Source organism: Giraffa tippelskirchi, chromosome 8 (assembly GCF_054371585.1).
Source record: "Giraffa tippelskirchi isolate mGirTip1 chromosome 8, T2T-mGirTip1v1.2.pri, whole genome shotgun sequence".
In the NCBI taxonomy this organism is placed as follows: domain Eukaryota; kingdom Metazoa; phylum Chordata; class Mammalia; order Artiodactyla; family Giraffidae; genus Giraffa; species Giraffa tippelskirchi.
In genome coordinates, this window is record NC_137282.1 from 128,424,330 (window position 1) to 128,446,975 (window position 22,646).

The 22,646-nt window shown below is 37.8% G+C and overlaps 1 protein-coding gene and 1 long non-coding RNA gene across 3 annotated transcripts in view; one reads left to right on the forward strand and one right to left on the reverse strand.

The window, feature by feature from the left end:
- Positions 1–15,823, reverse strand: part of LOC145518547 (uncharacterized) — a 54,570-nt gene extending 38,747 nt beyond the window's left edge. Inside the window, exon 1 of the long non-coding RNA XR_014062962.1 lies at positions 15,219–15,823. This is a non-coding gene — a long non-coding RNA (uncharacterized LOC145518547). The remainder of the gene's footprint in view (positions 1–15,218) is intronic.
- The window catches only part of ZFAND3 (zinc finger AN1-type containing 3), a 318,359-nt gene that overhangs the window by 145,788 nt on the left and 149,925 nt on the right, over positions 1–22,646 (forward strand). The window lies entirely within an intron of this gene.

The window sequence follows — 22,646 nt, forward strand, 5'->3', positions numbered from 1 at the left end:
TGGCTAGCCCCCAGTTTTAGGTTTTTATCCTTAGTTTAGTGGATAATACTAAGTGATTTAACTAGTGAAACCCCCTAAATCCTCTGTCCAGATTTATTTTTGCCTAGTTTAAAAAAAAAAAGCAAAAAAGCATTTTGGCAAATCATTTACTTTTATCTTTCTATCCAGGAAAGTTTAATCATTAGAGCAAGACATGAATCTCTGAAGAAAGAAGGAATGTTCTATTTAAGCATTCTTAGGTAACTAGAAAGGACGATTTTTTTGGTTATTTATTCCTTTATCATATGTTTAAAAGAGAACTTTGTTTCATACGCAGCATGTTATAAGAAGCCTAAGTCAAAACAGTGAAAAAAAATTTCAGAAAGCTTATTAAATGTTCCAGGCGTGGGGAATACAAAAATGATTAACATTCAGATAGTCTGCCTGGAAAATCCCATGGATGGAAGAGCCTGGTAGGCTGCAGTCCATGGGGTCGCGAAGAGTCGGACGCGACTGAGCGACTTCACTTTCACGTTTCACTTTCATGCATTGGAGAAGGAAGTGGCAACCCACTCCAGTGTTCTTGCCTGGAGAATCCCAGGGACGGGGGAGCCTGGTGGGCTGCCATCTCTGGGGTCACACAGAGTTGGACACGACTGAAACGACTTAGCAGCAGCAGCAGTCTATGATTTATCAGTTTTAAAACTTAACTTCTGAATGTAAGTCAATGATTAATCTCAGAGACTTCATAGCCTTGGAAAAAATGAAAAGTATTTAGATTGGAGTAGAGTTTTACTTTGAATTGGATTATGGCAGTTGCTGGTGAAGTTTGAAATTTAACTCCCATCTAGAAGGTACTGTAAACCCTCAGAACAAAGGAGGGGACTCAGGTGAGTAGCCAGAAGATCTCTGAGCATGAGAAGAATGCAGTGCTGTGATAGGAGGAGTCAGAGGTTGCAGGGGTGATGTTCGGAGGAGTTACTTTCTAGGTTTTGAAACAGTCATTCAGAGTTTTGAATGTGCTGTCAAAGTCTTCCCAGTAACAATATCTAGCATTCCTCTAATTGGTAACTTTATTGGCAAAAAGTTAACACTCAAATGGGAAGTCAATAGGAAAAACAGAATTCACATTATAAAGATTTAAAATGTGATCTTGGAGTGCATTCTTCTGAGAAAATGAAAGATACCTGTACTAGTGTGTGGCATTAGGACTGTAAACCTAAACCTATAAAACCTAAAAAAATCCCAAGCGTTCTCAATGCAGTAATTGTCCGTTGTTAAACAGTAGTTCAGAGTTACCTGCAGGATTTTTGCAAACTCTAAATACTTTGGCCCTGCCTCAGACTTAAGTGAATCTAAATCTTAATCCCTGTGTAGATACCACTGTCCTGATGCGCAGAGCTTCTGAGGACCATTTGCATGCATGTGTTGGATCAGGATTAAGACGAGAGGAGAAAAGTAAGAGCCAGATAGGTTAGGTGACACTGGGACTCTTCTCACTGTAAATGGCATGGGATCTAATGACCCTAGGTCATGATTTGCTTGGTTTCAAATGTACTTCCTTTAAAAGGGAGTATTGTTAATGTTGGCCATACCTTCAAAATGAAACATCCTTTTTAAAATAATGGTTTCTTAGCTTTGTTGGAGGAGGAAATGGCAACCCACTCCACTATTCTTGCCTGGAGAATTCTATAGACGGAACCTGGCCATGGGGTCACAAAGAGTTAGTATTTTCTTGGAAGAAATTCTGAGTTTTTCAGGCAGATCTAAAAGTGTTCTAATTATTTGCATATCTTTGCTCTTAATAGCACATATTTTGAAAACTGTTAAGGTTATTGGAGCTGAGAGAAAATACTGTGTGAGTTAGATTTTTTGGTAAAAGTTTAAAATGCTACATATGGAGTAAAATACTAATTTTGCAAAAAAGGTGGGAAGATGAAGCCAAATTCCCATAGTAATGTTATCTTTGCCTTCACACAGCTGTATTGTTACCCTAGTGGACTATGTGGTTTAATGCTTTTTCCTGATAACTGTAGAAGCACATAGGATTCTTTCTGTATCACTGGGTATGAACTTTAGTGCTGCTTTCCCAGTAAGCTGTGTAAATATGTAGTCTCAATATGTATCTCCAGTTTGACCTTTATACTTTCTATTCCTGCCAAAATTTGTCCTTGCTGTGGTATCTTGCTACATCTGTTGCAAACTCTTTCCTGTCTCCCCTCCCCCTGCCAGAAATGTCACTGCTCTGAAATTTATTTTGTCATTTTTGTCTCTTCATTCCTGACATTCTGCATTATTTTCTCCTCATGTAATTCAAGCTGTTAAGGTTCCCTCAGTTTAGTTTCTAACTATAAGCTTATTGGATTTCTTTATTTTTGTTTTGCAAAATTAAAATAACTACTTGCTAAACGCTTTTCTTATTAGCTCTATCTCTCCTTTGAAGCCAGCCCTTACTCTGAGATAAATATTTGACACTGACTTGTTTTCGTATTTCTTCCAACAACTCTTGTTCTTCTTGCTCATTTAAAAGTGTGGCCTGAATGTAGGTTGTTAGCTCTTCCCTTCTCATCCTCTCTCCAACATTTACTGAGTATACTCTGTGTCAGGAACTCTAACTGAACACCTCATGTATCCTAGGCACTACCCTAGCACTGGGAATATAGCAGAAAATGAAGCTGGCCAAGTGTCTGCCGTTCAGGGACCTTATATTCTTGTGGGAGGAGAGATCAATATATAAATAGGTAGTACGTCAGATTGTGATGAGTGCTATGGAAGAAAAGAGGAAGGGGAACAGGGAGTGCTAAACGGGATGCTAGGGAAAAGGGTATGTGAATATGTAGGCTCCTGTTTTATGTAGAGGAAGTCATTAGGTCGAGACCTAGTCATGTGGTTACATAGGGCACGGTTATCGAGGCAAAGGTGACAGCAAATGCAAAGGCCCTGAGGCTGGATGGAAAGTGTTCAAGATGTGTTCCAGGACCAGCAAAGATGCCACTGTTGGCGGATGCAGAGGGAGTGACCAGTAAAAGTTGGAGCCAGAAATAGAGTTTTTACTCTTGATGAGATGAAGGTCAATATAGAGTAGGGTTTGTTTGATCATAATATCAGAGTAGTGATGTGATCAGACTTAGTTTATAAAGGATTATTTCGGCTGCTATATTGGCAAAGGAGGATGCAGAAAGACTATTTAGGAGATTATTGCAGTAATTCAGATTTGAGGTCATGATAGTGTGGATCAGGGCTGTGGAGTTGGAAGGAATTGTTAGTAGCTTTGGATACACTTTGAAGATAGATCTGAGAGGATTTTTTTGGTACAGTTAAAGATGACTCCAGAATGTTTGGCTTAAGCAACTGGAAAAATGCCTTTTACTGAAATGAAGAAGACTGCCAGAGAAGAACTTTTGATGGGAAAATGAGTTGAGTTTTGGACAGATTAAGTTTAAGATGCTATTATACTGCATAAGGGCACCAAAAGTTTTTTGATAATCATGTTTCTTTGGAATTAGCTGTTTGGTTAAAAACAACAAAAATAGTGATCTGCATATACATAACCTTAAGTTTCTAACTTTTTTTTTTTTCCTTTTGCTTGCAACTCTGTCTTCCTACTGATGAGAATCACTTTTTTTGTTGTTGTCGGAGAGCATGCTATGGTTTTGTTATCAGAAATATCCATGTGGTAAATTTGAGAGCCACATTAGTGTTTTGCTCTTTGGTATGAATGCCATTTGACTGAGTCTAAGAGTCTAAATTCAAAATTATTTTCCCTCAGAAACTTTTTCTAATAGTTCCAAAATGAGAAAGCAGAGAAAAATGGGAGGAGGGTCAAAGTAACAATGAAAGAAAATTTCCAGTGTTAAAGGCTGAGGTTTTCAAAGTCAGTAGAGCATACCAGATAGTAAATAAATGAATTAAGACCCGATACAAGATAAAGTTTTATTAACAGATTAAAAAAAATGCAGCCAAAAGAAATTTCACAGGTTCCCTACTTAAGGAGAATGAGATAGCCAGACTTTCTTAGCATCTTTGGATGCTTATGAATCAATGAAAGGATGCCTTCAAAGCAGTATATGAAGAGTAAAATTTTAGATAGGGTGACCAGAGAATGCCATTTAAGTAAAAATCTGAAGCATGTAGCTATCTAGGAGATGGGCACCCTAGGCAGAGGGAACACAGGTGCAGAGATCCAGAGGCAGCAGTGGATGCTTAAGAACAGCGGGGAGCCAATGTGACTGCAGCAGAGAGCGGATGGTGAGTGGTAGGAGATGAAGTCAAGGGTGAGGGGCTCAGGTCATGTAAGGGCTTGTGTATCATGACCAAGACTAGCTTTTACGGAATGAGATGAAAATCCATTGAAGGGTTTTGAGCAGAGTGGTGATGTAATCTGCTGTGCATTTTAGCAGCTAGAGTGATTCTTTTGTGTTTCGACATGACTGAGGAACAGGAGCACGGGCAGTGAGGAGGTCACTGCAGTAATCCGGGGAGAGTTCACGATGGCTTGGATGAGAGTGATGGTAGTAAGGATGATGAAAGGTAGTTGAATTTGGAATCTTATTTTCAAGGTGGAGTTGGCAGGATTGCTGGCAGATCAGATGTGGGCGAGGAGAGAGAGGGGAAGAAAGTAACAGAGACCAGAGATCAAATCAAGTGTGATATTAAGGTTTTTGGCCTAAGTAATTCCTGAATGAAATGACCACAGACTGAATTACTGAAGACATGGGGGTGAGGCAAGAGTATTCGAAGCTTACCTTTAGACATGACTTCAAACCTTTTGATCTTTACCAATCTGAAAAGTGGGGGTAAGTCCCATTTTAATTTTCATTTCTCTTAATTTGAGTGAAACTGAGCACTTACATTTTCTTTATTGTGACCCATCTATTTTAATTAGTTAATTTGGAGAGGCATTTATCTCTTGAGTGGTTCTTTTGATTTGTTAGGATTCTTTTTATAAATTAAGAAATTAGCTCTTTGTGATAGTTGTTGCAAAAATCACCCTGCCCAAGTTGTTTTTAAACCTTATTCATGGTGTTCAGAGTCTTTTTTGAGGGGGAGGGATGTATCATTCAGTTAATCAGTCTTTTATAGTGTCATAGAGTTTGGGTCGTACTTAGACTTTCACCCTAACATAACTAGAAACATGCATGCATACATATATATATATATATATGTATGTATGTCTAATGACATCAACAAGTATATATAAATATATGTATATATATTTGTAGTATTTCTGTGATTGTGTTTGCATTTACATCTCTAATCCATCTGGATGTTCAGTGAAATGCTGTCCTGGACGATGGGCTTGTTGAAGGGATGCTCTGGAAAGTCAGGATGTCTGTGCAGAGCCTCAGTGCTTACCACACAGAGCAGGTCTCTAGAAGAGCTTCAGCACAGGACACAGTGATGGGGACTAGCCTTTCCTCTTAATTCTCATAGTTAGCAGCCTTTGGGAGGATTTGATTGGCTATTACCTGCTTAGGGAAGTAGTTCTCAGGCTTTTGGACTGAATCTGCATCATCTGGAGGGCTTGTTAAAATACAGACTACTAAGCGCCACCTCCAGAGTTTGATTCTGTAGGTTTGATGTGTAGCCTGAGAATTTTCATTTCTAACAAGTTCTCAGATGATACTTCTGGTCCCAGGACAACATTTTAGCATAGAGGTTGTGGACTTACGGTCTGGAACCAGAAGGTTTGAGTTCAAATCCCTGTTGTGGTATTTACTAGCTTTGTGAATTGGAGTAGGGTTTTGTTTGTTTCTTGTCTAACCTTTCCCTCCCCCTCAAGCAAGATTTTCCTTTCCTTGAACCAGGGTGTGTATTTCTTAAAGCTGTGGGAGCTTAAAAAAAAAAACACAAAAAAACTATATTTGAAGTAGTTAGGACCCACTTGAAACATGGTAACTGCTTCCCAGGTGGTGGTAGTGGTAAAGAACCTGCCTGCCAATGCAGGAGATGTAAGAGATGTGAGTTCGATCCCTGGGTCAGGAAGATCCCCTGGAGGAGGGCATCGCCACCCACTTCAGTATTCTTGCGTGGAGAATCCTATGGACAGAGGAGCCTGGCTGCTACAGTTCATAGGGTCACAAACAGTTGGACATAACTGAAGTGAATTAGCACAGCACAACTGCCCCCTAATAAAGTTGCTACTGCTTTCATCGAGCTCTCTTTTTGGTTCTAGTGTCAGTGCTGTCCAATACGAATATGATATGAGCAGCATGTAATGTAAAAATTTCTAGTAGTCATATGTAAAACATAAGTAAAATAAAGTGAAATTAACTTGTATTATTTTAATCCAGTGTATATGAAATATTTCAAAATATCATCATGAAATTATTAATAAGGTATTGTACAGTCATTTCTTCATAATTTGAAATTTGGTGTTTATTTTATACTTACAGCACATCTCAGTTGAGACTGAACAAATTCCAAGTGCCCAGTAACCACATGTGACAGGGAACAACCGTTTTAGACAGAGCCAGTATAACTCGTCACTCTGTCTTCCTGGCCTCTTCCATTGTATTTAGCCATTCTTCAGGTACTGATTCTTAGTCTAAATTAGTTACAGACTTGGAAATGAAGCTTACTCTTTCAGTTGATATGGAAAGAATGACTCTGGGTGTGGGAAGTGTCCTTAAGCTGGGTATAGACTTTCTAGTCTCTAAAGAGAAGAACCAGGGACAAGAGTGTGTATTCCTGGGAGTCAGTTTCCACCAAGGATATGTCTGCGTTAGCACCCAGTGTTATCTGAATGGCCTCTGTGAGTTCTGCAGGCTTGAGTGTTTCTCACTGGAAGAGTGGTTCTGGAAGCCTTCAGAGGTATAAGGAATAGCCTTGATTCTTAAAGCATATCTTGTCATTGGTTTCTCTTGGCTCATGGGAAAGGCATTTTCCTTCTGTGTGTCTGTGGAGGCGTTTTCTTGTGAAGGAGAATCCCCTCAGGAATTGTGATTAGTTTTTGATAGAGTAAATATACTACTTCAAACAGTCGCTGTGCCAGTTTTCTTGCTAGGATTTTGCTGGGCTATACTATATATGTCTGATAATTGCAGTGTTGAAGTCTTAATTAAGGATTTTTTTTTTTCACATGCCTCTATTTTGCTGACACAGTAGCGCATTTTAAAGGCATAGATTGTACTTTTGTCTTCTGTGAGTATTTAGCAAATATTTGAGTTCCCACTATGCACAGCTCAGTTTTCTTATTCTTTACAGTCCCTCTTTTGGAATTTTGTATTTTTCATAGATTGTTCTTAATCTTCTAGCTTTTACATATTGTAAACAACATAATGAAATCCTACTAGAAGAAAGATGTCTGGTTATTAAACTTCTTATATTCAGCATTCTTTTCACACTTAACTCATTTGAAGATAAACAAATGAAATGTTAAGATTTTCTTGCCCATGGTGATAAATCATGTTTGATAAAGCTTTTTAAGTTTATAAATGGGCAATATGATTTACATTTTTTGAAAATATTTTACTCCTCTTGCTGACTGGCTTTCTGTTGATTGGGGCTTTTCTTTTAACTTATGTAATAAGGTTTGGAAACTGGGTTGTTCCTTTGACTAGGCTTTTTAAAATTCACTCACCCTTGAAGGTCTCTTCTGAATTTTTTTTTAAGGCAGTATTTCCTGTACTTGGAAAAAGAAAGAATTTTATATCTGTGCTGCTTATCATACATCAGCATTTAATTTATCATCTTTTGCTACTGAGAGAAAAGAAATGATGATTTGGGTGTTCTTTGGGGATATAAGCAAAGCACCGTCCTGCCCTTGGATAAACCCCCTGCTTCCGTTTTTCCTTTTTCCCAACTTTATAGTTTAAAAATATTCAAATCTATGGAATAGTTAAAAGACTAGAACAGTGAATATTTATGTTTGTATATTCTTCATTTAGATCAACCAGTTATTAGTATTTTGTGACATAGCCTTCTCCTCTCTTCCCCTGTGTTTCTTTGCTACCTTGCTGCCTGCAGATATCCTGACACTTGACCCCTGAATTCTTTAGCATGCACTTCCACTTCTTACCTAAGAAGAGAAGCCACAATTTCATAACATTTTAAAAAACATAGTCCCTATTCAGATTTCTCTAACTGTCCCCCCAATTTTTTTTTTTTAGCTTTTAAAAAAATTTTGTTTTTAATCTAGGATCCAGTCAAGGTTCAAGCATTTGATTATGTCTCTATTTTATTTTAATTCACAGTGGTTTCTCTGCCATTTTTTGGTTTATTTCTTTGTTTTTCTTTAAAAAAAAAAGTGACTTGAAAAAAACTTTTTTTAAGAATCTAAGTCTTGATCAGATTGTAAATTTTATACATTGTTCAGCATTCCAGATTTCTCATACTGGTTCTTCCCTCATGATTAAATTCAGCTTAAACATTATTCTGCAAGAATTGCTTTATAGTTACCTATAAAGGTCTTGAGGTGTTCTACAAAGTCAGAGTGTGTTGCTTTTGGTACTTAGCTCAATTTGATCACTTGCTCAAGTTGGTGACCGCTAGGTTGCTTCCTGATACACATGTATTTTTTCGTCTGTAATGACTGTCTGTGGGGTCTAAGCTTACTTTTGGATTACACTTTATGTGCTCAGGAAGTGTTTTTATCAATCTAGAAAAAGAATCTGGGTATTTATTATCCCAAGACACACTTTTTGTCTTTGTTATAAGATCCTAAGTCTTATAATGAAACCATAGAGCTAAAAATATAGCCATTGCTCATTTTTGTTAATCTTTAAGAAATCATTTTATTTTTAAAGAGACTTACTTTATTCAAATTATTGGCAACATGGGCTGTTTATTATTATCAGTAACAATAAAGTCAATAAAGTGCTGGTACAGATTTATCTGTTTTCTTTAAAAGCTCAAGAATTCAACCCTAAAGTTTTTTTTTTTAAGATGTTTTCTGAACTCAGCCTAACCAAATCCAGATTGTCCCATAGTAATGATTGGTTTAAAAATATCAATATATACATTGTAGACCACAGTATAGTGATGTTTTCTTTCCGTTCTTCCTCCCTGCTTTCTCTCTTTTCTTCTTTCTTTCTCTCGAGCATGTAATTCTGAACTCTTCTGGGGCTGCTTGTGATATTTTCTTTCTTTCTTTATTTTTTTTGGGGGTAAAGCTTTGGAAATCTTTCTTTAAAAAATGAATGTCAAAAAAAAAAAAAAAATGAATGTCACCAGTAAAGACAAGTCATTATTGAACTACCACTTAAACAGGGTATGCCGTAGAAATAAGTGAGAGAATTTGATTTCTAACTTTTTGTATTTTACATTTACTTTAGAATTGTGTGTTTATGTTTCAAAGAACAAGTTGATGGTATGTATGTTGGCTTCTGTTAGAAAAAATGACAGTTATGTAATGAATATGGTGTTATGATTCCAAAGATGGAGCAAAGAGGTTAAAGTCCCTGGAAGAAAAAATCCTAAAAGTATCTTAATAGGACAGATGGCTTACTTCCCATGGTGGACCAGGGAAATGAGAAGACATTTATTCTTTCTTTGATTTTATTTTTCTTGCATTTCCTTCTACTAGGAATCAGTTACATTAGGTAGACCACTTGGTGTCTGGCTCTGAGTGAACAGGAATATTTATGAGCAGGCTGAAGCAGTTCTTAAGTGTCCACTTCTTCGGTGGAGAGAGAATGCTTATTCCAAGCTCAGACATTACTTTTCCCACAGAAATTGCCTGCCATCACCTCCCTAGCAGTAGAATGACTAATTATGAGCTGGAGTCTTAGCATTTCTCACTGTTTTTGACATTGTGTGCTTGGCAGGGTGTAGGGTACTTCTTTACTTCTTCAGGGTATCTGTATTTATCAAATACAATGTAGATGTCGTTCTAATATTAAATATATGATTTGTGACTCTTAGCTTCCAGTTTCCATCAATAAAACACAGCTGCTTAGTTACAAATCAGGCTGGATTAAGCAGTTTGTTACATCTTGTGGCTCACTAGGGTAATTTGAAACAATGAAGATTTACCAAGCTGTAGGGCCAGGATTTTGCTGGTGCTCTTCTGAATGCTTCCTTAGCTTTCACCTTTAGTGGCTACACTTCAGGCAGGTTGTGCAAGCTGACTAACGTACAATAAACAGCAGTCAGCCCCGAGGTTTCCTGTCTCAGAGAGGAGGGGTGATCCTAATGATAGTATTCTAAAATGTTGTCTCTAGCTGATCCAGCGGTTCTTACTGCCTTTGTTGCTGGCAGTGGCGTGGCAGTTGAACAATTGCTTTGAATAAATGAGAGTAAAAGACAGGGGTAGAAGTGGGAAAGTGACATAATGCTGGAGGCACCTGTGTGAGGATGTTGGCTCTGTTGATGCTGTCTGCTGTGTCAAGGACAGAAAGACAGCTTTTGACTTCCGGCAGATCCTTTTAACCAGTTTTTTTCCTCTCCTTTTTAGGTGATTTACTTCGGTGAAATTTATTTCCGTCACCTTCCTTAAGGTTAGGGAAACTTCTATCTTGGGTGTCAGTCTCATCCACAGTTGTAAGGGAAAGGGTTTTAGGAGAACTATTTCAAGCACTGAATTCTCCGCCTTAGTTACCTTTAGCAGCCCCAAGTGCACACGACGCAGCTGGATTCAAAGGGGCTCCACCCCGCTTCTTGTGTACATTGTCCCTGGGTTTCTGTTAAAGAGAAAGGACTGCCTTTTAGAAATTGCATTAGGAATGCACAGTGAGATGGCTATTCCTTAGCCAAATGTTGCATAATTTAATTTTGCAGTGGGAATAAAAATGTTTAAAGAATTCAGTTTATAAATATTTATTGAAAGTTGACAATATATGTTGGGTACTGTGCTGGGAGAAATTGTAAGATGAGTGAAGCAGAGCTCATTTTTCTCAATAGAAAAGAGATTTTATTTTTAAAAAAGCCTTTTAATGAGTACAAAAGGTAAAACAAAGCTAACAGAAACAAATGTTTTGAAATATTAAAAAGTCAGTATGTAATTTTTTGCAGGATACTGTCAAATAAATCTAATTAAAAGTATTTTAAACCTGTGGGCTCTTATTTTATAGAAAAAAATTTTAAGGCAGATTTTCAAAAGCTGCAGTCTTGCCAACACCGAATAGTCAACACAAAATATGTGCTGCTTTAAGATTGTATTGATAGCCTTCATGGTATTTCTATTCAGCACTGTAATCTGATCAGCATGTATATCAGTGGAATAATCACTGCTTACATTCATCATATACCTATAATACACTAATTCTTTTTTATTTATAAGACTTTAAGAGCGAATTTTATGGAGGACTCTTGGAGATTAGTAACTGTCCCACAGTTACAGAGTTTAGCTGGCAGACCTAGATTCAAATCAGGCAAGTCAGACATTTTAACTCCTTTTATTTCCTGGGCTCGTCATCCTCTGCACCTCCTAGCTATATTCTAACCCCCCACCACCTGACTTTTCAATATGATTTGGAAGAACTTGCAAAATTCAATCTAAAGTAAAGGTAACTTCTTCTCTTCAAACTTCTATTGTAGAAAATTTTAAGAAAAAAAATGTTAATTTTATTTTCTAAGTCAGTTTCTACATAAATACACATATTTTTGCAATGTGTAAGTGTATTTGTCATTTTTATTCTACTATTTCTTTGTCATTGTATCAGATATTTCATTTATTTCTGTTATAAAATCATTTTGAATTGTTATGTATTATGCCATTGACTTAGTTTATCCACACTTGCTGTCTGTTTTTCTACTTTGGGACTGTTCTGGTTGTTTTCATTTTTTCATCATTATATGTAATGAAATAATGAACATTTTTCTGCATGGAATAGTACTGTTCTATTGAATTATTTTTATAGGATAAATTCCCAGAAGTGGGTCAGAATAATACTCTTAAACCTCATATGTTAGTTTTTGCCTAGCACTGTCTTTATTATGTTAATTAGGTAGGGAGAAGTAAATTTGCAGAATAAAATGTGTTATTTTCCTTATAAAGTTATTTTGCATTATCCAGTCATTTTTCATATAAAAAATAGAAGTTGAGTTATTTATACCATTTTCTTATTTCCATTGGGAAGAGTAAGTATTTATTATAGAGATGTAGGCAATTTTAAGTTAGAAGAACTTGTAGAATTTCAGCTTGACTATTCTCTGGTGTGGTCTTTCAGTTTTTATATTTTCAGGAATGTAACTGGTATGTGATTCCAAGCCCTGTAAAGAAGATAGGGATAGAGGGAAGAAAGGCATTGCACTGGTGAGAGTAAGGCTCAGGAACACCCATTTGTCTGTGATGATGATAGTTTTATGTCCCATGTACCAGCAGCTAGGAATTTAGCCAGCTCAGATGCATAGTGGCAGAAGTACAGAGACTCACATGAAAATGCACAGCTGGGTCATATCTTTGGGGAGCCCCAGGCTGGCTCCTACTTTGGGTGAAGACAGCCCCTGTAGGGAGAAGTAGCTGTTGGGGCTAGCTTGCATGTGCTGCGAAGCACTCCTGTGGTGCTTTTCATGTCAAGTGACGTGCTTTATTCATTGAGGGCCAACATTACCGTTTCATTCATCTTTTGAATCCTGTACAATACAGTGTCTGGCACATAATAGGCCATTCAATTGAATTAAATTCATGAATGAGTTTTGAGAAGAGTGGTTAGCAGATATGTGGTGAAGATTGTACTAGATAACTTGAGGGTGCTTGGGCAGATGCACAGCGTTGGTGGGAAGAGATTTTGATGACTTCACTGGATGGTTAACAATTGGAAGATTGGGAAGAAGAGATGATATTAACTGCTGTACTGAAGCCTCCTTGCTGCTGCGGCTGCTGCTGCTAAGTCACTTCAGTCGTGTCCGACTCTGTGCGACCCCATAGACGGCAGCCCACTAGGCTCACCCGTCCCTGGGATTCTCCAGGCAGGAACACTGGAGTGGGTTGCCATTTCCTTCTCCAGTGCGTGAAAGTGAAAGGTGAAAGGGAAGTCGCTCAATCGTGTCCGACTCTTAGTGACCCCATGGACTGCAGCCTACTAGGCTCCTCTGTCCATGGGATTTTCCAGGCAAGAGTACTGGAGTGGGGTGCCATCGCCTTCTCTGAAGCCCCCTTAGAAAACTTAAAGCCACACAAAAGCCTGCAAAAATGAGTGTTTTTAGTAGCTTTATAATGACCTTTAAAACCTGGAATTAACCAGAATGTCCTTCAATAGATGAATGAAGAAACAAACTGAGATACATTCATTCAATGGAATATTATTCAGTAATAGAAAGAAATGGTCTGTATGGTAATAGACTAGAGTTGGAAACATCAGCAAGAATTTATGTTTAGCTTATTATAGATGTAAATGGTTGCCTACAGAAATATTTATAAATATGTGTACACACTGGTTAGTATACTGACAGACAGAGTGCCTGATGAACTATGGACAGAGGTTCGTGACATTGTACAGGAGACAGGGATCAAGACAATCCCCATGGAAAAGAAATGCAAAAAAGCAAAATGGCTGTCTGAGGAGGCCTTACAGATAGCTGGGAAGAGAAGAGAAGCGAAAAGCAAAGGCGAAAAGGAAAGATATTCCCATCTGAATGCAGAGTTCCAAAGAATAGCAAGGAGAGATAAGAAAGCCTTCCTCAGCGATCAATGCAAAGAAATAGAGGAAAACAACAGATTGGGAAAGACTAGAGATCTCTTCAAGAAAATTAGAGATACCAAAGGAACATTTCATGCAAAGATAGGCTCAATAAAGGACAGAAAGGACCTAACAGAAGCAGAAGATATTAAGAAGAGGTGGCAAGAATACACAGAAGAACTGTACAAAAAAGATCTTCACGACACAGATAATCACGATGGTGTGATCACTCACCTAGAGCCAGACATCCTGGAATGTGAAGTCAAGTGGACCTTAGAAAGCATCACTACAAACAAAGCTAGTGGAGGTGATGGAATTCCAGTTGAGCTATTTCAAATCCTGAAAGATGATGCTGTGAAAGTGCTGCACTCGATATGCCAGCAAATTTGGAAAACGCAGCAGTGGTCACAGGACTGGAAAAGGTCAGTTTTCGTTCCAATCTCAAAGAAAGGCAATGCCAAAGAATGCTCAAACTCTCGCACAATTGCACTCATCTCACACACTAGTAAAGTAATGCTTAAAATTCTCCAAGCCAGACTTCAGCAATACGTGAACCATGAACTTCCAGATATTCAAGCTGGTTTTAGAAAAGGCAGAGGAACCAGAGATCAAATTGCCAATATCCTCTGGATCATCGAAAAAGCAAGGGAGTTTCAGAAAAACATCTATTTCTGCTTTATTGACTATGCCAAAGCCTTTGACTGTGTGGATCACAATAAACTGTGGAAAATTCTGAAAGAGATGGGAATACCAGACCATCTGACCTGTCTGGTTCCAAATAGGAAAAGGAGTACGTCAAGGCTGTATATTGTCACCCTGCTTATTTAACTTACATGCAGAGTACATCATGAGAAATGCTGGGCTGGAAGAAATGCAAGCTGGAATCAAGATTGCCGGGAGAAATATCAGTAACCTCAGGTATGCAGATGACACCACCCTTATGGCAGAAAGTGAAGAAGAACTAAAGAGCCTCTTGATGAAAGTGAAAGAGGAGAGTGAAAAAGTTGACTAAAAGCTTAACGTTCAGAAAACTAAGATCATGGCATCTGGTCCCATCACTTCATGGGAAATAGATGGGGAAACAGTGGAAACAGTGTCAGACTTTATTTTTTTGGGCTCCAGAATCACTGCTGATAGTGATTGCAGCCATGAAATTAAAAGACGCTTACTCCTTGGAAGGAAGGTTATGACCAACCTAGATAGCATATTTAAAAGCAGAGACATTACTTTGCCAACAAAAGTCCGTCTAGTCAAGGCTATGGTTTTTCCAGTGGTCATGTATGGATGTGAGAGTTGGACGGTGAAGAAAGCTGAGTGCCGCAGAGTTGATGCTTTTGAACTGTGGTGTTGGAGAAGACTCTTGAGAGTCCCTTGTACTGCAAGGAGATCCAATCAGTCCATCCTAAAGGAGATCAATCCTGGGTGTTCATTGGAAGGACTGATGTTTGGAGGACTGATGTTGAAGCTGAAACTCCAATACTTTGGCCACCTCATGTGAAGAGTTGACTCATTGGAAAAGACCCTAATGCTGGGTAGGATTGGGAGCAAGAGGAGAAGGGGACGACAGATGATGAGATTGCTGGATGGCATCACTGACTCGATGGACATGGGTTTGGGTAGATTCCGGGAGTTGGTGATGGACAGAGAGGCCTGGCGTGCTGCAATTCATGGGGTCACAAAGAGTCGGACACGACGGAGTGACTGAACTGAACTGAACTGAACTCCTTGGAAGGAAGGTTATGGCCAACCTAGATAGCATATTTAAAAGCAGAGACATTACTTTGCCAGCAAAAGTCCGACTAGTCAAGGCCATGGTTTTTCCAGTGGTCATGTATGGATGTGAGAGTTGGATGGTGAAGAAGGCTGAGTGCCGCAAAATTGATGCTTTTGAACTGTGGTGTTGGAGAAGACTCTTGAGAGTCCCTTGGACTGCAAGGAAATCCATTCCATCCATCCTAAAGGAGATCAATCCTGGGTATTCATTGGAAGGGCTGATGTTGAAGCTGAAACTCCAATACTTTGGCCACCTCATGTGAAGAGTTGACTCATTGGAAAAGACCCTAATGCTGGGTAGGATTGGGGGCAGGAGGAGAAGGGGCAGATAGAGGATGAGATGGTTGGATGCCATCACTGACTCGATGGACATGGGTTTGGGTAGACTCCGGGAATTCATGATGGACAGGGAGGCCTGGCGTGCTGCAATTCATTGGGTCGCAAAGAGTCGGACACGACTGAGCGACTGAACTGAACTGACATGTAAAAAAATAAAAAAGAAATAAAAGCATTTTCTCACATGTTCAAAAATAAAGGAAAAAATGTATTAAACACTTAACTGTAAGGCTGCAAACCATGAAACTCCTGGAAGAAAACATAGGCAGAACTTTGACATGAATTGTAGCCGTATTTTTTTGATCTCAAATACAAAGGAAACCAAAGCAAAAATGAAAAATGGGACATGATTTTAGTTAAAAACATTTGCACAGCAAGGAAACCATCAACGAAATAAGACAGCCTACTAAATGGGAGAAAATATAACAAATGATACAACTGCTAAGAGGTTGACATTCAATATGTATAAACCGCATACAACTCAATATCAAAAAACTAACAACTTGATGAAAAATGGGCAGAACACTGGCATAGACATTTTTCCAAAGATGTAAGGTTGGCTAACAGTCACATGAAAAGGTGCTCAGCGTTGCTTGTCATCAGAAAAATACAAGTCAGAACCACAGTGAGATGTCACCTCACACCTGTCAGAATGTTGCTCAGTAAAAAGTCAAGAAATAACAAATCTTGGCAAGGATGTAGCATAAAGGGAACCCTCAAATACTATTGGTAGGAATGTACATTGGTGCAGCCACTGTGGAAAACAGTATGGAGGTTCCTTAATAAAAAACTAAAAATAGGACTACCATATGATCCAGCAGTTCCGCTCCTGAGTATATATCTGAAGAAAATGAAAACATTAATTTGAAAAGATATCTGTACTCCAGGGTCCATAGCAACATTATTTATAATAGCCAAAATATGGAAGCAGCATACGTGTCCATCAGCTGACAAATGGATAAAGAAGATAAGTATATGTGGAATACTGTGTGTATGTTCAGTTGCTTAGTACCACTCAGCCATAAAAAAGAATGGAAATTTGCCCTTTGCAATAGCACGCATGAACCTGCAGGGTATTATGCTTAGTGAAATAAGTCAGAGTCAAATACTGTATGTTACTACTTATATGTGGAACCTAAAAATTAAAATGAGTATAACAAAGTAGAAAAAATAATGTGTCAATTTTGTTTCATTAATTGTAACAAACATACAATTAACATTGTAAACACAAAATATAATTGTTAATCTTAGGGGAAATTGGGTTCCAAGTATATAGGAACTCTTTATACCACCTTAGCAACTTTTCTGTAAATTAAAACTGTCCTAAAAGTAAAACTTATTATTAAGAAAATACTTCTGAGTGGCACACAGAATTGCTAATAATTATCCTCTGTTGGAGTTTACCATTTTTTTTTAAAAATGAAAGCAAATTCAGATAACAAACCAAAAGGTTTCCTGTGATAAACCTAGAGGTTGCAATATGAGAACTATCTTTATTCTCATGTTTATCACTTGCAAAGACCCAGTCAGTGTCTATTAGTTAATTATAAACTCTAGAAACTGACTTTCCCATCCCTCCAAACAAGTTTTTGAGAGTGAAAAGCCCATAGATCCTGATGATTGGTCTCGTGCTTACCTTCTACTTTGCTTACTAATTCTTTTACCTCTATATGTCAGTGGAAGTGTTTCCATAAATGAAAAAAAGTATAGATACTGACTCTTTCTCTGATACACTGATAAAGCTCAGGGTTTGCTCTAATTACACAGGAAGGAGAACATGTTGAAGAATGCAGGGTAATTTAGAAATGCAAGAATGCTTGTGTATCCTTTTGCAAAGGAGAATTTTTAATCCCCAAAGTAAATTCTGAGCCTTCCTGTGGAAAGCACTAGGATTCATCTTTATTCATTGTGCTTAAACTTGACCTGTTGGAGAAGGAAATGGCAACCCACTCCAGTGTGCTTGCCTGAAGAATCCCAGGGACGGGGGAGCCTGGTGGGCTGCCGTCTGTGGGATCGCACAGAGTCGGACACAACAAAAGTGACTTAGCAGCAGCAGCAGCAGCAGCATACTTGACCCAGAGTGGATGGTACCAACTTCCAAGTTGTATAATGACCTTAATTCCCTAGAAACAGTGTTTATTAAGATATTTCTTAAACTGGTTCACAGTTCCCCTCTTTCACAAATCCATTTCTACTAGTGTTTGATTTTCTGGAAGGTACAGAGTGCCCCTGAAACTGCAGTTAGGTCAGAGAACTAAAAGACTGATGCAGATGTATCTTGTGGGATAGTCTGCTTTCTGTTATAAATGATCTCCATCCTGTTGCTCTTTCTGCTCAGTTTATTTTGTGTTCCTGGGATCTTTCCACAGAGCAGCATAAACTGTATTAGAATCTTATCTTTTCATGGGTTTTTGGCCAGATGTCCAGAGCTCCAGATTTTAGAGAATGTAGCATTACTTTTTATGCCACAAAATTGCAAGCTTGATGTTAGCATTTGTTCTTTTTAAAAACCGTTAGTTTGGCCTATGATCACAGATAAATAGCTTAAATTTGTGTGATGTAATTGGTATACTGAGATGTCTAATGTATCCAGTTTTGGAAAACCATTTTCAGAACATGTATTTGTACATTCTCAGCTCCCAACATGCTCTGTAGAGAATTTCAGGGATGTAGAACTAAAGATAACTTCTTTGTCGCTGGGAATAAAAATGAGTTGTGCACAAAAGAAGTGAGTTGTGTTGGCTTGAGTTCTTCTCATCTTTTTTTTAAGTCTAAATATTGCTCTATTAAGTGAATGCAGCGTTAATAGTCATGTGATACCTTTATGCTTGATTTATGCTTTAGTTTTCCCATTATTTGAAATAGAGACAAAAATAGCTCTCAGTCACTGAAATTTTAGGGCTCAAGATCTGTCAGTTTTGACTCTGGTTTAGATTTGATTTCAGGTGGCTAAAATTCTACTAAACTTCTGGTATTTCTCTTTATCTGTTGAAATCATTGTCATATTAAACTGAAAACAAGACTAATTGCAAGATCAAATTGCTCAGTGATCAAAAGGAAATAGTTATATTTTCATGATTAACTAGATATTTATATCCTTGTAGGTGAGATGTTGGAATATCTGACCCAGTGCCTAGCAGGTGATAAATAGTGGTTGTTCAGTAAAATTTACCCTTTTCCTCTTTTATGTCCAAGATCTTTGGTCGTAATAGAATCTGAATTATAGAGTACTCAGAGAAGATGTGATTTTTCTTATTTAGAAAAAATTTTTGAAGATGTGGTTTAAAAAATAACAGAATATAGTACTATGTCTGTCTGTGTTATAAAAGCCTTTGTATCCATAAATTAGGTATGGTTCAATAATAAACAATTGACAATCTCTGTGAAGACATGAGTACAAAGATGATATCCACAGGAAGCGTAGAATGTAGTTCTGAATTGCTGTATTTCAACTTAACTTATAATTATTAAAAATTATACAGTATTTGCTTATAGATGGAAATTAATTAGATTTAAGTGAATGAGCTTGTAATGTTAAAAAACCTTCTGCCTTTGGACACCCCTCAGTCACTGTTTATTCCTGTGGTTCTCTATCATCTTCTGTGTTCTGAATGAAAACACTATAATTTATTTTTCTTTAGGGCTTTAATACTGAGTGTCAACTCACTTTTTCTTCCTGTCAGCTTTCCTATTTAATTTTGTTGTATTTCATATCAGATCGAAGGATGACCAAAGCTTGTCATTCAGAATGGTGTGGAAAAATGAGACCCAGAGATATTTTCAAACTTTAACCATTTAAATTTTTCATTAAATGTCTAGATGTACAAAGATCAACATCGTGTGGTAAAGGTATACCAAAGTGAAAAACAGAGTGACAGTTCTTTTGGGGGTTCATTCAGTAATCAGCAAGACTTTGCCAAAGTCTATAAAATGTAAGTCTTGAACTGGAAAATCATTATGATCACTTCTAACTGAAAGTGGGTGATTTTCTTGGCATCACAAAATTGGTGGAAGTCTATGTGGATAGTGAAATGCTCAACCTGTAACAAGAAGAGATGGACAATCTTCAAGGAGAAAATCAGCTTTAAAAGAACAGTGCTTTGAAGTTTTTTTATGAGCAAGATTGAAAACGAGAGCCTGCTCAGCACATTTGCAGAGAATCTGATAAATTTCTTTAGTGCCATTTCAACTCCCTGCAACTCCATGTAGGATAGTTTTATTTTGGGCTCTGTTATGGACATATTCCATATATCTACTCTCACTGGACAGATCTGTCTACACATTTTTTGTAAAAGAACACTGAAGTATCAAAGATAGGATTTAATGTCTTTACCGGAAGATATAGACATTGATAGATGGTTTCTAAGGATAATTCCTTGCAATCAAACCTTAATTTCTTTTTAGTGCCAATATATAAAATGAGTATAGGTATGTATGTATTGTTCCGTTGCCGATAAGAACTAACGTTCATTTCCAAAAATACACTTTCAATAGCACCTAGCTTTTCTAGATCAGAATCATGCGGTGTAGTAGAAGATATTCTTAAACAAGATTGACAAGTCTCTGTCCTTCAGTTTTGGGCTCTTGGGCAAATCATTTAACCACTCTCAGAGACAGCTTACTTACTTTTTGCAATGATAATGCTACTTATTCCATCTTTATCATAGAACTCTTGTGAGAAAAAATGATAAGATATATATTAAAGCATTTTGAAAATGATATTTAAAGAATTCATGGCCATAGTACTATCACAAGTGCATTTTCTGATTGAACAGGGACATTTTTCAATAATTAAAAATTATTTATGGAACTAGTTTTCATATACTTTTCAGAATTAATGAAACTGAGGTCTGTCTCATATAACTAGTAAGTTGCAGATTCAGGATTGCATACCCTACTGATTATATTTTTTCCCCTTAGACTCAAATTTAGTTACTTCTCATGGTGTTTCTCTTAAAAGAGAGGAGGAGAGAGGGAGGGAGGGAGGCAGGCAGGGAGGGAGGGCAGGAGATATATAGAAAGGAGGAGAAAAAGGAGGAAAGAAGGGTTAAAAACTCGTTTTGTACCCTTATTTCCTTTTTAGACCAAAATATTTAAGATGGATTTCTGGAAGGATAATTATAATTAAGTAACTGAAATCAAAGTGTACAGTAGTCTCCCCTTATCTGCAAGGGATATTATTCCAAGACCCCCAGCAGATACCTAAAATTGCAGATAGTACTGAACCATACATATACTATGTTTTCTCCTAAACTAAGGGACTGATGGTTGGTTGGTGATTTTAGTCATTCAGTCATGTCCGACTCTTTGCGACCTCACGGACTGTAGCCTGCCAGGCTCTGTCTATGGCATTTCCCAGGCAGGAATACTGGAGTGGGTTGCCATTTCCTTCTCCAGGGAATCCTCCTGACCCAGAAATGGGACCCAGGTCTCCTGCATTGCAGACGGATTCTTTACTGACAGAGCAATCCAAGTGGGGGTATATGCTGGACAGCATGAGATTTCATCACGCTACTTGGAGTGGTGTGCAGTTTAAAACTTAGAAATTGTTTATTTCTGGGATTTTGCATATAGTATATATGCAGACTGGGGTTGACCACAGGTAACTGAAACTGTGGAAAGTGGAGCTCTGGACAAGGTGGTACTGCTTATTTTAGGTTGTAACAGGCAAGCACCAGTTTGATTAAATCTGATCCTCCCTCTCATGAGGGAGGTTTGTTAAGGCTGGGGCCATTTAATGGTTATGTAAAGAATGTTATAAGAACTATGAGTTTTTAAACTCGATTCTAAGTAACTCATGATCATGTATATTTTCAGCTTATGTGGTAGAATTATTTATTGTAAGAAGTAGAAAATAGTGTTGACAGAAACTTTCTCAAAACATCATTACAATCAGTAATTTTGCTTCCTTTGCCTAGTTATGACAGATAGCTTTTCATTTATACAGTGTTACACAAGAATCTGAACACATTAAATCAAATAATCATTTTCCTACAATGATGGATTTTTTAAAAATCTTTTTAATTACTATACAGTTATTACATTCTGCATAGTTAATAACGTGCGACTTGCAGAGAGGAGACTATTATAGCTGAAAAATCTTAAATTTGATGAGGTTCCTAGGGCAGGGTGGGATTCAGAATATTACTGTAGGTTTATAGTTCTTTGTTATGTATGCGGTGGACTACCTGGGTGTTATCAATCTTTACTGCTAAACTGAATGTACAGTTCGGGGACATGAGCACATATATGGAGGTTTGGTGGATTTATTAAGCCGATAATTCTGGTTCTTTGAAATCCCTTTAAAAAGTTATTAATTGGGTAATCAGATCAGTGACCCAGAATAGCCTCGGGGTGTGCCGAGGGAACGGCGCAGTCAGAGCCAGCTGCTTCAGCACTTCTCCCCTGCACAGGGTGGTGCTGAGGCTCATAGTGAAGACACATGATACAGGTTACTTTTGCTTCAGTTTCCTGTAATGACACTTCAACTTGCATCACACCTCAAAGAAGGTCTTTAGACATCTTCCCAGTTTGACACACAGTATATAATTCATATGTAACCTTTTGTATGGGAAGGACTTGGGGAGAGAGTGAGTTTAATGGCCCTGAGGTAATATTTAATAACAGAAGATGTAAGTTAAATTCACCAGCTGTTGTGTGTCTCTGCGTTTAATGTAATAGAATGTGAGATGGTGAGAAATTTCACACTAGTTTTATTTCACACCAAATAATTCTAATTGTTTCTTTTTTATACAGAACTTGTGAAATTTGCCTAGTTAAGAGGCTGTCCTTTCCAAATTAAATATAAATTTGGCTTTCGTCAGGAAGTCTGCAGTGTATTTTAATGCAAAATAACCTACTTGCCCCCAGCTAAAACATAGCTTCTTTATGAAGAGCACAGGGTACCAAATTCATCCACATGCTTCTCCTCAGGAGAAAACAAGCTTCTGCCTGACACTGACATGAGCTCAGCCTGCAGAGCACAGGGTGAACTGT